The 11,820-nt window shown below is 36.0% G+C and overlaps 2 pseudogenes across 1 annotated transcript; both read left to right on the plus strand.

The window, feature by feature from the left end:
* The first annotated feature begins 2,007 nt into the window (after positions 1 to 2,007).
* Positions 2,008 to 3,614, plus strand: LOC148869636 (putative F-box protein At4g22030; annotated as a pseudogene). Its single transcript, XR_016107259.1, has 4 exons — positions 2,008 to 2,011; positions 2,234 to 2,325; positions 2,401 to 2,479; positions 2,555 to 3,614. The product of XR_016107259.1 is annotated as a putative F-box protein At4g22030 (transcript).
* A 1,260-nt stretch (positions 3,615 to 4,874) lies between these two features.
* On the plus strand, positions 4,875 to 6,339 carry LOC148869637 (UDP-glycosyltransferase 708G1 pseudogene; annotated as a pseudogene).
* Positions 6,340 to 11,820: the final 5,481 nt, after the last annotated feature.

Raw genomic sequence — 11,820 nt, forward strand, 5'->3', positions numbered from 1 at the left:
TTATTAAAAAATACTGTTAATAAATTTAGTAACCCAATTTTAATAATTAGTGATGACTATAGTAATTTAATAAATATATAATTAGTGATTATAATTAATAATTACTGTTACTATAAATATTTCTAATAAATTTAGTAATTATTGTAATATTAAAAATAATAAAAGATGTTATTAAAAGTATTGTTATTGATTATTTAATAAAATATTATAATTATTGACTATTACTGATAAATATTGTTAATTTAATTTAATTTTGGTAATTATTAATTTAATGAATATTGTTAATAAATCATATTCATAAATTTAACAATTACTATTATATTAAAATAACTAAATAATATTATTAAACTATCATTAATGATCATTTAATTAAATAGTATAATTACTTACCATTATTGATAAATGTTGTTAATAATGTTCTGACAACTGATAGTTTAACCATATGGTTCGAACGGATGGCCCATTCTAACAACAAAAATTACAAGCAAAAAATTATGAAACCATTATGGCAATCGGTTTTCGGGTTGATGGTTTGACCGTCCAGTTCGAATGGACAGTCCATTCTGACAACAAAAATTATAGGCAAAAAATTGAGTTTGTGAGGTACATTAAGTAGTATCATACGTGTTATGTCATTCGTGCGTGTGACTCATACAACCCGAAAATGGAACCATTCTGGCCACCGGTTTGACCGTTCGATTTGAATGGGCGGTCCATTTTGACAAAAAAAAATTATAAGCAAAAATTTATGGAACCATTTTGGCCACTGGTTTTTAGGTCGATGGTTTGATCGTCTAGTTTGAACAGATGACCCATTTTGACAATAAAAATTACAGGCAAAATATTGAGAGTGTGAGGTCCATTGAGTAGTATCATACATGTTATGTCATTCGAGCATGTGACTCATATGAATGGACAACCCATTATGACAATAAAAATTAAAAAGTATAAAAAACAGCCAAAACCATTGAATGGGTCAATGGATTGACGGTTCGACCACTCAAGTCAATGGGTTGTTGATCGATTCAACGGTTTTTGGTTAGGGACTGGGATTGAGGTAAAACAGAACTGGTTGCTTGGACGATTCCCAATTAAAAAATAAAAAACGAACAACCCATTTTGACAACAAAAATTACATGCAAAAAAATTAGTGTGAGGTCCATCAAGCAGTACCATATGTGCTATGCCATTTGAGCGTGTGACTAATATAACTTGAAAATGGAACCTTTTTGGCCACTGGTTTTTGGGTCAATGGTTTGACTATTCAATTTGAACGAATGACCAAAAAACATTGAACGGGTCAATAGTTTGATCACTCGAGTTAATGGATTATTGACCGATTCAATGATTTTTTGCTAGGAACCAAGATTAAGATAAAACGAAACTAGTTGACTGGATAGTTCTTGATTAGAAAAATTTAAAAAAAAATTGCTAAAAACCATTGAATGGGTGAACGAGTCAATGGTTCGACTACTCAAGTCGTTATTGATCGACAAAACTCATTACTCGTTTCCTCTTATCTCTTATCTCTTAAAGTGCAATCATGCAACTTTTTGTTCTCCAATGATACTCTTAAAAGACAAACAAAACTCTCATGTCAAAATGAATATTTGATAATCTTTAGAATTCAAAAATCAGAACAACATTCTCTTCATTTGGAGTTTAGAGGAAAAAAAAGTTTTTCAATATCGATATACCTCTTAATTTAATTATTACACATTTAGATGTCAAACTTCAGAGCAAATGAACAAGCCCTAAATATGATCTGATAACATAAATCTTATATTTGATCTGATATGAAGATTTGATCAGATCTCACAAAGGTCAATTCAAATTCGAATATGTTAAGGATGTTAGATATCGAATCTGATTAAATCTGATTTAATTTCTATAAAACAAAAATTACAATAGAATGGACTATGGTACCGAAAAGATATCTGAAAAATTTATGACCAATCAACGATTATCATAAACATGTTAATCAATCACGTGAAATTTATAAAATTCATGGGTGGGTTTTGATTGTTCAAAAAACTCTTTTGGTGGGTTGCCTAAGGCTGTGTGTTTAATTGCGGTACAAATTTATTTGTATTAGTACAAATGGATAAGATGCAATTTTTTTTTTTTAGATTTTACTTTATTCTGCTTTATATCTTAAGCAATCAAACAAAATAAACTAAAATTTAAAACAAAAATATCTCAGAATTTACACTCATATCATTTGCACATTGAGTTCAAAACTCCGAGAACATATTTTTTGAAATCTCAAAACCCTATTCCCATTTCCTCTCGAGTTCGTGCAGCTGGTCCAACGACAACCGGCGGGTACTCTCCAGCTCAACTTTTTCACACATTTCTTGTTTTTTTTTTTCTTTTTTTTCTGATATTTTGGTTTTTCAGAAATCAGAAAAACCGGCGGCAACAGTGCTTTGTCCTCCGGATCCGGCGATCTATAAAGACAACCGGCGATCATCTGGAGGTACTCTCCAGCTCTCATTTTTGAACTTTTTTCATACATTTCTTTTTTTTTTTTCTGATGTTTTTGGTTTTTCAGAAATCAGAGAAACCGGCGGCAACCGGCGACAACTTGCAGCAACATGTGGAGCAGTGGGAGCACCACTTGTTGCGCTCAAGCTCTCATCCACTCTTTTGTATTCGGCAGACACTGGATGCTGCTGGTGATTAACAAGATCCAGCCATCTCAACTAGCTGGGGAACAACGTAATGCTGCTAGGCTGTTCAAGCAGCTTAATGGGCAGATCCGAACAACCCTTGCCCTTAGCAATCCTACTACTATGGATGTCAAGGACGCCATGGAGAAGGTATTGGCGCTTGACAAGGCCTACCCCCTTCCCCTGCTTGGAACATTGCTCGACAAGTTCCCTGCAACTGTAGAGCCTGCTGTGTGGTGGCCGCAACAGCAGAAACGCCGCAGTCATCGTCGGAGAGCCGCGAAGAACGGCTGGAGTGGGAAGCTGGAAGAGGAAATGAAGCAGATTGTAGAGCTGCTGAAGAGGAAAGATATCCAAGAGTATGTGAGGTTGAGCAAATTAGCTTTGAAAGTTAGCAGGACCTTAGCAATTACTGGTCCTATATATACTCACTGGCCTGGTTGCCGTTGGGTCTGCTTTGGTGGGAATGGGATCGCCGTTGCATGGATCTTGGGCTGTGTTTTTGGGTGTGGTTGCTGGAGTTATGGCAAGCGTGGTGAATACCTTGGAGCATGGTGGGCAAGTAGGAATGATATTTGAGATATATCGGAGCTCTGCTGGCCAGCTTCTTTAGACTCATGGAAGAGTACATAAAGTCCATTCTCAAGGAAGGGAAAGCGGGGAGAAGAGAGAATGGAGAGTTATTTGAAATGAGGGTGGCTTTACAACTTGGTAGGAGCATTTCAGAGCTTGGAGATCTCGCTGCGTCGTCGGCATCTTCATCAAGAGAGTTTGCTAGCAAGCTCTTCTGATTTTTTCCACTGGATCGATTTTGATACCTACGTACGTGGCCACACAAAGCTTCCTCTGGGGTTTTAATCCTCAATTTTGTATAGAACACCGCCTACCAGAAATAAATAAATAGGCCTTTTCATCATGACATTATTATATATTTCCAGAAAATTCGATCATACGTCTTTCTTCTTTCTCAATCTAGCTTAATCTACTTCGGCAACTAACAGGTGGATAAAACCATGAATCATGATCTTCCCTGTCCTTGTATGCACTGTTGCCGCCGGTTTCTCTGATTTCTGAAAAACCAAAACATCTGAAAAAGAAAGAAATGTGTGAACAAAGTTCAAATATGAGAGCTGAAGAGTACCTCCGGATGATCGCCGGATCCGGAGGACAAAGCACTGTTGCCGTCGGTTTCATTGATTTCTGAAAAACCAAAATATCAGAAAAAAAAAGAAAAAAATAAGAAATGTGTGAGAAAGTAGATCGCCGGTGCCGGAGAAGGAGAAGAGAACTCGGGTGTGAGGGGAGAAGAACGAGGGGTCAGGGGACCAACTGCACGAATTCGAGAGAAAGTGGGAATAGGGCTTTGACTTTTGAGATTTCAAAGAATATGTTTTAGGAGTTTTGGGGCTAACGGATGGGCTAACGGACGTCCCGTAAGCCCCGCATGCGGGACAAGTGAACAGCGTTTGAAGGGACAGATGGCTTAGTACGGGCGTGTGGGGCATTTGTGGGGCGAGAGTGAGTGGGGCGCAGATTTGAACTCTGCACTACCATGGTTTTGCATCAATATCATCACTATCTATGCCCATGTGGCGCCAGAAGAACAATAAAACATACACGTAAGCGGTAAATCGTAACTGCGAATTACTTTGCTGAATTCCAAGTGGCAATTGTACTGAACATCACGGTAACATTTTAATGGCTTTGATTGTGATTTGCAACATGAGGATATCATTTGTACTAGCAATGACGACTCCACTTGTCACACACTTTACAGAAGGATAATTTAATAATTAGTAAATTGCTGAAGCCTCCCGTAAAGTTTCTTAATTATAATCATTTTTCCTGACTTTTCTTAATCATATTATAGATAGACCCTTTTATTGACCTTTATGCAATTGATATCAAGTCAAAATTTGGTAAAAGGATTGGAAGGATTTGAAGTAATGATTAATATAAAGAAAAATTTTGGAAAATCAATATTTTAGTCAAAAGTAATTATATGAATATTTTGGACATTTTAATACCTTATATTAGAAAATTTTAGTAAAAAGAATCTACTTGTGATAAAACATTCAAAGAAAATTATTGCAATTACCAAAATTCAGAAAGTTTAAGCAATGACCATAGAACTTTAGGAAAAGTTTCAAAAATTTACCCTAAAGATTAAAACACTTGAACCACCATGTGTTGAAACTTAAAATGAATTATGACTTGTTGAAGGCAAGAATTAATTAATCAATTGGGAAAATTACTTCAATCTCCCTCCCTTAGGTTATCTGACTACCACTTAAAGCTCCTCTATATGTTTTGACGCTTGAAAAGTCTCTCTTCCCCACCTTTCAAATGAATGTGCAACAACATCATTAAATTGCCTTGGATTATTAGAAGTGATCATTTCCATCCCAACCTAATCTCAAGATTTTCGTTCTTGGCCTAGTCTTTGTGTCAGGGATATTTACGGGTCGGATTGGTCGATTTACGGGTCGGGTTAGGGCTACTTCCTCTAAAACTACCGATTATATCGAAATTCCTGGTATTCCACCCCTACCCAAGTCATGGCTTCCACCACCCCTTGTAGATCCTAGTAGCCTCTTCAGGACCCAGTTCATAGCCAATGGTCAAGAGATCGTAAATTCCGATGGAATTCTGGTCAATGCATTCGACGGTCTAGACAAGGCAACCGTGGCAGCGCTTAACGGTGGTAAGGTGATGGGCAGGTTGCCGCCGGTGATCACGGTCGGGCCGTTTGTACCATTGGAATTCGAGAAGGGCTCACCAGTGGAATGGCTCGACAGGCAACCGGTAGGGTCAGTGGTGTATGTTTGCTTTGGGAATAGGACAGCTGCGTCTAGAGAACAAATTAGAGAGCTGGGTGATGGGCTTGAGCGGAGTGGGTACAGGTTTCTGTGGGTGGTGAAGGAAAAGAAAGTGGACAGAGAGGATGAGGAGAAGGTGGATGAGATTGTGGGTCATGGGTTCCTGGAGAGAGTGAAGGAGCAGGGGCTAGTGGTGAAGAGCTGGGTGGAGCAAGGGTAGGTGCTAGCTCACCCGGCTGTGGGTTTGTTTCTCAGTCACTGTGGGTGGAACTCGATCACTGAGGCTGCATTGTACGGTGTGCCCATTTTGGGATGGCCACAAGGTGGGGATCAGAAGATAAATGGAGAGGTAATTACAAAGAGTGGGTTAGGGATATGGATTGAGACTTGGGGTTGGGAAGAGATAGTGAAGGGGTACGAGATAGGGGACAAAATTAGGGAGATGATGGGAGACGAGAAGCTGAAAGCCCAAGCAGCCCGTATTGGGGAAGAGGCTAGGAAGGCTGTTGGAGTTGGTGGAAGTTCTTACAAAGGATTGGAGGGATTGGTTGAGAAGATGAGAAAGGGAAGAGCTTGAGTGGAACAGATCATACTTCTGCATGCAGAGGTTACGTCGACAACGATGAAGTGTTTTGGTGAACCCTGTTTGGTCGATGTCCTGTTCATCTGCTGATATATCAAGTTTTAATAACTTTGTTGAACCTTTTAGTTGTAGTAGCTAATGGTAGTCTCGTCTCTGTGGTGTAGGAGGTAGTGGTGGTGGGTTGATGTAGGTTGTTTTTGTTTATGTTTGTACTGATGATCTGTGTTCTGGTTTCCTCTTTTAATAAATTTCTATTTAACCAAAACAGAATGTGATCATCATTTATTTTATCACTTTTGTCATTTCTGTCTTCTCTGGTCATCGACTTAGGTGTTGCTTTATGTGAGGAAACTCTTTTCTGCCACAGAAAGAACCACTTCTGTTTTGTTGTTTCGCGATACATTGCCCTATGTAATACTCGGTGACTTGGTTGGTTAAAAGCAAGTCTGATCACGTTAAAAGAGTTTGATAGAACCAGGGATGCATATGATCATTTCATTCATCATGCCCAGCCCAGTCCGCAAAATTCTGGGATTCGGCCTTGGTTGACCATCTGACCGGACGGTTGAACTAATGACCGTTACTGAGTTCAGGGATTCGGCCTTGGTTAAAAGCTTTTATTTCCTTGCATTTTGGTTTGAAGGAAAATGCAGGGGAAAGGAAGGGAAAGGTAGGAAAAGCTTTGCAAATCCTCTGTACTTATTTGCTTACATGCATAGATATTCCCAATGCAAGGTTGAAGGTTGTAAGAGACTGTTCAAATGGTGTGAACACGGGCCTGCACTGATCAAAGCTTAACTCCCTGTCACCTAAAGGAAAAAGGGGAGGGGTTCCATTCCGGATCTCCTACGCATTGACTCTTCTCGGTTTCCTGTTCAGTTTTTAAAACATCTAAGAAAATACAAGAAAAAATAAATAATGGGCAAATTAAGGACCATGTTTTAAAAACCCATGTGGTTAGACATGCATAAATATGTATCTTACTTTTTATATGTAATATATGCATATATAAATATATTTTTTTTATGTTTAAACCATATTAAAATTTGCATACACATTTATTATGCAACCCATGACTTGATCACCGGGTTGAATGGGTCAATGGTCCAACCACTTGATCAAATGGTTTTTATTAGATAACTTGTTTTTGACTAGATGTAACTATTTAGTTTTATCTTTTCTCTCCTTTTAGGGTTTAAATGGATGAATTTCATCTAGGGAAATTCCTAATTAGTACCCTATACTTTGGCTTGAGTGACAATTTGGTCCCTGAACTTTATAATGCAACAATTTAGTACTTAAACTTTTAAAATGTGACAATCTAGTACCTGAACTTTCAAAATATGACAATCCAGTACTTGTTGTTAACCATTCCAATCAATCAGTCGTTAAGTGACATTTGAAAAATAAAAAAAATGCCATCTAATTCTCTTTATCAACCATCCAAACATTAACAATAAAAATGAGCAATCCCAAATTCTAAATTCTTCTAAACAATCACCAACTTTTTTAAATAGAAGAGGTTAGGATTTTGGACTGTTCAGATTTTTTGTCAACATTTGGATGGTTGATAAAGAGAATTATATGGCATTCGAAGGACGTTCTTGACTTTTCAAATATCATTTAATGGCTAATTAAAAGACTGGTTAATGGCATGTACTAAATTGTCACATTTTGAAAGTTCAGGTACTGAATTAATTGTCACATTTTGAAAGTTCGGATACTGGATTAACGCATTTTAAGGTTTGTGGACCAAATTGTCACTCAAGCAAAAGCACATGGTACTGATCGAAAATTTTCCCTTTCATTTATGATGATTTCAAATCGACGGAGGAGAAAATAGTGTTGGGTGAGTTTTATTGTTAAGTTCAATGTTAGTTTAAATTTAATTAGCTGTTCTCGATTCCATCATTGCTTTTGTTTTTTTTTTTCTACTATTTATGATGTATTCTTGTCACAAATTGGTCAATGTTGGTTTGGTTCAAAAGGTATAATTTGCTTTGTTCATCTCATATATATATATATATGTATATTAAAAGGAAACGGGTGCTCTTTACATCCAGGAAATGGAATCTACTCGTGTGAGCATCCATTTCCTATAGATAATAATAATCTTAATTACTATAATAATAACAATTACTGATTATTACATTAATTTAGTAAATATATAATTAGTGATTATAATTAATAATTACTGTTATATATTGTTAATAATTAGATATTTACTTCAATTTTATTTTAAATTAAAATTATAAATATTGTTATTAAAAAATACTGTCAATAAATTTAGTAACCCAGTTTTAATAATTACTGATTATTATAGTAATTTAATAAATATATAATTAGTGATTATAATTAATAATTACTGTTATTATAGATATTGTTAATAAAAAGATATTTGTTTTACTTTTACTTTAAATTAAAATTATAAATACTGTTAATAAATTTAGTAATTATTGTTATATTAAAAATAATTAAAAATGTTATTAAAAGTATTGTTATTGATTATTTAATAAAATATTATAATTACTGACTATTACTGATAAATACTGCTAATTTAATTAAACTTTGGTAATTATTAATTTAATGAATATTGTTAATAAATCATATTCATAAATTTAATAATTACTATTATATTAAAAATAACTAAATAATATTATTAAAACTATCATTAATCATTACTTAATTAAATAGTATAATTACTTATTATTATTGATAAATGTTGTTAATAATGTTCTTACAACCGACGGTTTGTCCGTTCGATTCGAACGGATGGCCCGTTCTAATAACAAAAACTACAAGCAAAATATTACAAAACCATTCTAGCCACTGGTTTTCAGGTCGATGGTTTGATCGTCCGGTTCTGACGGACAATCCGTTCTGACAACAAAAATTATAGGCAAAAAATTGAGTTTGTGAAGTCCATTAAGTAGTATTATACGTGTTATGCCACTCGAGCGTGTGACTCATATGACCCAAAATGGAACTATTCTGGCCACCGATTTTTGGATCAATGGTTTGATCGTTTGGTTTGAATGGGCGGCTCGTTCTGATAACAAAAAAATTATAAGAAAATAATTATGGAACCGTTATGGCCACTGGTTTTCAGGTCGATGGTATGATCGTCTAGATTGAATGGACGATCCATTCTAATAAAAATTACAGGCAAAATATTGAGTGTGTGAGGTCCATTGAGCGATATCATACATGTTATGTGATTCGAGCATGTGACTCATATGACCCGAAAATGGAACGATTCTGGCCACTAGATTTTAGGTCGACGATTCGATCTTCCGGTTTGAATGGACGACTCATTATGACAACAAAAATTAAAAGAATATAAAAAACAACCAAAAACCATTTAATGGGTGAATGGGTTGACGGTTTGACCACTCAAGTCAATGGGTTGTTGATCGATTCAATGGTTTTTGGCCAGGGGCTGAGATTGAGGTAAAGCAGAACTAGTTGCCTGGATGGTTCCCAATTAAAAAAGTTAAAAAATAATGAACAACCCATTTTGACAACAAAAATTACAGGCAAAAGATTTAGTGTGTGAGGTCCATTAAGCAGTATCATACATGTTAGGTCATTCGAGTGTGTGAATCATATAACTTGAAAACGGAACCTTTTTGGCCACTGGTTTTTGGGTCAACGGTTCAATTGTTCAATTTGAACGGATGGCCCGTACTGATAATAAAAATTAAAAAATAAAAAAAAATGACCAAAGACCATTGAACGGGTCAATAGTTTGATCACTCGAGTCAATGAGTCATTGACCGATTCAATGACTTTTGGCTAGGAACCGAGATTAAGATAAAAACGAAACTAATTGCCTAAATGGTTTTCGATTAAAAAAAATAAAAAAAAAACAGTTAAAAATCATTGAATGGGTCAATGGGTCAATGATTCGACTGCTCATGTCAATAGGTTATTGATTTTTTTAATGATTTTTGACCAAACACTGGGTCAACGAGTCAACGGTTCTATTCCAACCCTTATGAAGCAGGGCCCCTCCGCTGGTCTATATATATATATGTATATACTAGAATGGATGGTATCTACCCGCAGGAAACGGAATCTACTCGTGCGAGTAGATTTCGCATCTCACGTGTAAGAAGCCCGTGCGTGTATCCATTGCATGACACGCACGAGGCCGAATATCTTTTTCCATCTCTCTCGAATCACTTCCGCATTTTGATTCGAGATGCTTCTTCTCGAATCACTAGGGGGTCCATTTACACCCCCTAGTGAGATGTGACATGTGAGATCATATTGGAAGCGTTTCTTATTGGGAGCAGAGAAGATCAGATCAGACTTATTGTCACTAAAGTGAAAGTGGGAACAACTTTGATCAATCAAAATCTTCGGCTCCCCCGCCCCCTTTGAATTTTGATGAATTTTCTTTGGTTAGTGAACACCTTAGTATAAGGCGTAAGTGTGGGATATCCAAGCGGCGGCCCATCATATTAAGTTTATTCAGTGATTCTCAATTTCTCACTCGTTAACAAAACCCATTTCTTGGTTGACCAAATTCTATTAGATTGTTTACTTGGATAATCTCAACTATCTAATTGAAATATTTGCTTGAAAATATCATAACAACTGGTCTATATGAAAGATAGCTAGATATAGAGGAATGGACAGGGACATCACCTTATTGACTTGAACTCATGTGGCTAATAAGCTAATTGGTGTGTTTTGAGAAATCTTTATCTGATCATAATAGTGGGAGTCCATGTTAATATTATCAATCAATACCGGAATATAATATTAGGCCATTAACCTCAGATAGCTTATGCTTCTAGATGAGATTGCAGGTCAAGCCTACCTATTTATTGAAGGTGTTTATGTGTCACTAATGGATGATGAGCTCATCTATCATTCAACAAACACCTAACTTTAAAAGCATTGAAAATAAATACCCGTCTAATGCAAAGAAGAATTTAAGGGGATGTTTGGAACTGTGGCCATTTTTCAAAAAGTAACGGTGTCACATTGGATTCATATAGGTGTTTCAACAAACGTCTATGTATTTCATTGTTTGGTTCAGCCGATTATTAAAAAATCGGGCATATCTCGAAAATTGGGATCCCACCGATGCATGAAATGTCAAATTTGGTGTTTCATGCATCGGTGAACCGTTTCCCCCAACAGTTGACTGATGTGTATCCTATGTGGTGCTTACCTATCAGCACATACATGAAAAATGGTGATGAAAATCACCTTACCAAACAGCATAGTGTTGCTCACTGCCTACATGGCAGAAGCGTTTTTTTTTTGTGAAAACAGGTCTTGGAAGCATGGGTGTCTTTTTCTTGAAAATCAGTCCCGAAAAGCCCCCATACTTCCAAACACCATGTAAGCTAGCTGCATTTTCTTTTTGATACTTTCTGAAAGGCTACACAATGGGGGTAGCCTATCCCCCAACCCATAATCCCTTGAACCCAGGTGCAAGCAGGATTCAATCCCAACTCTCTGCTACAACCAATATGAGACTTCACCAACCAGCTGGTTGGCACTTTGCAATTTAAGCTGCATTTGATAGTATATATAATTTTATTTGCACTAGTACAAATGCATGGGAGTATTATAAATTATAGTCTAATTTTATTTTGGGTTTTACTTTATTTTACTTCAGGTCTTATTTTACTTAAATTATACTGCAATTAAATAAAGTAAGATAAAATTTATAACAAAAACAAATCAGAATTTACACCCAAATCATTTGTCTTACCATAATTTTGCA

Source organism: Nelumbo lutea, chromosome 2 (genome assembly GCF_056320005.1).
Source record: "Nelumbo lutea isolate HS-2025 chromosome 2, American lotus-T2T, whole genome shotgun sequence".
Lineage (NCBI taxonomy): Eukaryota > Viridiplantae > Streptophyta > Magnoliopsida > Proteales > Nelumbonaceae > Nelumbo > Nelumbo lutea.